Genomic DNA, 3,011 nt, shown 5'->3' with positions numbered 1-3,011 from the left:
ATGGTATAACAGGAGAGAGAGAGAACTGTAGGCCTAATGACCCTATGGTATAACAGGAGAGAGAGATCCCTTCAGAGAGGTGTAGTAATGACCCTATGGTATAACAGGAGAGAGACCCTCCCTTCCTTCAGAGGTGTAGTAATGACCCTATGGTATAACAGGAGAAGGCCTGATAGTAATGACCCTCCCTGGTATAACAGGTAGAGAGAGAGAGTGTAGTAAGGCCTGACCCTATGGTATAACAGGAGAGAGAGAGGTGTAGTAATGACCCTAGGTATAACAGGAGAGAGGCCTGAGAGGTGTAGTAATGACCCTGTGGTATAACAGGAGAGAGAGGTGTAGTAATGACCCTATGGTATAACAGGAAGAGACTATGGTATAACAGGAGAGAGGTAGAGAGAGAGAGAGAGTGTAGTAATGACCCTATGGTATAACAGGAGAGAGACTGAGAGGCCTGATAGGACCCTCCTTCCCTTCAACAGGGATCATTTGAGGCCTGAAGTGACCTATGGTATAACAGGAGAGAGAGGTGTAGAATGACTCCTATGGTATAACAGGAGAGAGTGAGAGAGAGTGTAGTAATCCTATGGTATAACAGGAGAGAGAGAGGTGTAGTAATGACCCTATGGTATAACAGGAGAGAGAGACTGTAAGGAGAGTTGTATAATGACCCCCTGGTATAACAGGAGATCTCTCAGGGTGTAGTAATGACCCTATGGTATAACAGGATACATCTCTGAACTTTTGTATTTTCAAAAACGAATTCAACTAATTTTATTCTAAAATCTTTGTCTAAACAATAACAGTTGGTAGTCTAAACAGCTTCCCTTCAGGTAGACAAACTATGATAGTGACTTGAGCTTGCAAGCAAGCACACTGTAACCAAACACCACCACTTCAGAGATCTCTGACTGTAAGGTCTGATAGTGACCCTCCCTCCCTTCAGGTAGATCTCTGACTGTAAGGCCTGATACCTCCCTTCAGGTAGATCTCTGACTGTAAGGCCTGATAGTGACCCTCCCTCCCTTCAGGTAGATCTCTGACTGTAAGGCCTGATAGTGACCCTCCCTCCCTTCAGGTAGATCTCTGACTGTAAGGCCTGATAGTGACCCTCCCTCCCTTCAGGTAGATCTCTGACTGTAAGGCCTGATAGTGACCCTCCCTCCCTTCAGGTAGATCTCTGACTGTAAGGCCTGATAGTGACCCTCCCTCCCTTCAGGTAGATCTCTGACTGTAAGGCCTGAGAGTGACCCTCCCTCCCTTCAGGTAGATCTCTGACTGTAAGGCCTGATAGTGACCCTCCCTCCCTTCAGGTAGATCTCTGACTGTAAGGCCTGATAGTGACCCTCCCTCCCTTCAGGTAGATCTCTGACTGTAAGGCCTGATAGTGACCCTCCCTCCTACTCAGGTACACATCGGACTGTACGTTTCTCTGGATAAGAGGTTCTGCTAAATTACTCAAATGTAAAAGTTTAAAATGTAGAGAGATGCATAAACGATAAAACACCTCTATATCTATGGGAAAAAGCATTGGCTCCCAGGCAAATTTCCTGCCTCAACCCCCAGGCAGATCGACTGTATAGGGAACAGGGTATCATTTGAGATCCACACACCTCCCTGTGCACAGATCGACTCCCACACTGATTATAAGGCATCTAAAGCGCTGACTGAGTTATTGGGCCCCAGAAAAAGCAATTGCTTTTCATTGTGACGTATCAGAAATAGAGGAGAATATTACTGTCCTTATCAAAACATGAAGCTTAACAGCTCAACCCCTTTTCCTGCCTCTCTCTTATCCATCCATCTTCTCAAGGAATATCTTTTCTATGATATCTCTCCATCAGTCCCTCCCCTGTGCACTACTTCTGACCAGGGCACGTAGGGGACTGTATAGGGAACAGGGTATCATTTGAGATCCACACACCTCCCTGTGCACTACTTCTGACCAGGGCACATAAGGGACTGTATAGGGAACAGGGTATCATTTGAGATCCACACACCTCCCTGTGCACTACTTCTGACCAGGGCACGTAGGGGACTGTATAGGGAACAGGGTATCATTTGAGATCCACACACCCCCCTGTGCACTACTTCTGACCAGGGCACATAGGGGACTGTATAGGGAACAGGCTGTCATCTGAGATCCACACACCCCCTGTGCACTACTTCTGACCAGGGCACGTAGGGGACTGTATAGGGAACAGGCTGTCATCTGAGATCCCCCCCCCCCTGTGCACTACTTCTGACCAGGGCACATAGGGGACTGTATAGGGAACAGGCTGTCATTTGAGATCCACACATTTGTATCTTTTGAAAACTTCTCCATATTTTATATATATATATTTTTTTTTATTTTTAATAATCACACCCAGTCAAATAGTCTTTGTGACTTCTAAAAAAATAAAATGTAAAAAAATACCCCAATTGTACGTTAGATTGTTGTCGTTGCTTTCGTTGTTTGTCAACGGTGTTAGTTTGCTATTTTCAGTAGCAGAGAACAATGATTGAGATTCTGCTCCGTAACCGACTGGCGCCGTGGCGACGTGTTAGCAACAAGGTCTGTAACCATAGCAACGTCCTCAGCTTTCAAACAGCAGCCAGTACAGTTTCCCTCCCTCACAAACACACAAAAAAAAAAACTATATATTTTTATATACTTGAAGAAATGATTGACATTCAAATTGTCACTCTGTGAGACTCCAGGAGCATGTTCTCTACACAGCGGGATAAACCCACGGCTGAATGTTGCTGTGTAAATCTCCTCTTGGTTTTATGAAGTGTCCACAGTGTTCCAGGTTGAGAACGACGTGTGACTGACTGTAGCACACGTACAAAACGGTTTCTATGTCAGAGAGGCCTTTTTGGAAAAACACACTTTCAACATCTAAATGTTTACTTGGGAAACTCGGCGTCTGGTTAATTTGGCCGTTCCGTAAAAAGTGTTTTTTAATAAAGTAGTAAATAATGATCGTAGCTATAGTCATACACCATCTTAGAGGCTCGAAGATAAT

This window comes from Oncorhynchus tshawytscha, unplaced genomic scaffold, assembly GCF_018296145.1.
Source record: "Oncorhynchus tshawytscha isolate Ot180627B unplaced genomic scaffold, Otsh_v2.0 Un_contig_1937_pilon_pilon, whole genome shotgun sequence".
NCBI classification, from domain to species: Eukaryota; Metazoa; Chordata; class Actinopteri; order Salmoniformes; family Salmonidae; genus Oncorhynchus; species Oncorhynchus tshawytscha.
Note: the sequence above shows the minus strand (reverse complement) of the source record.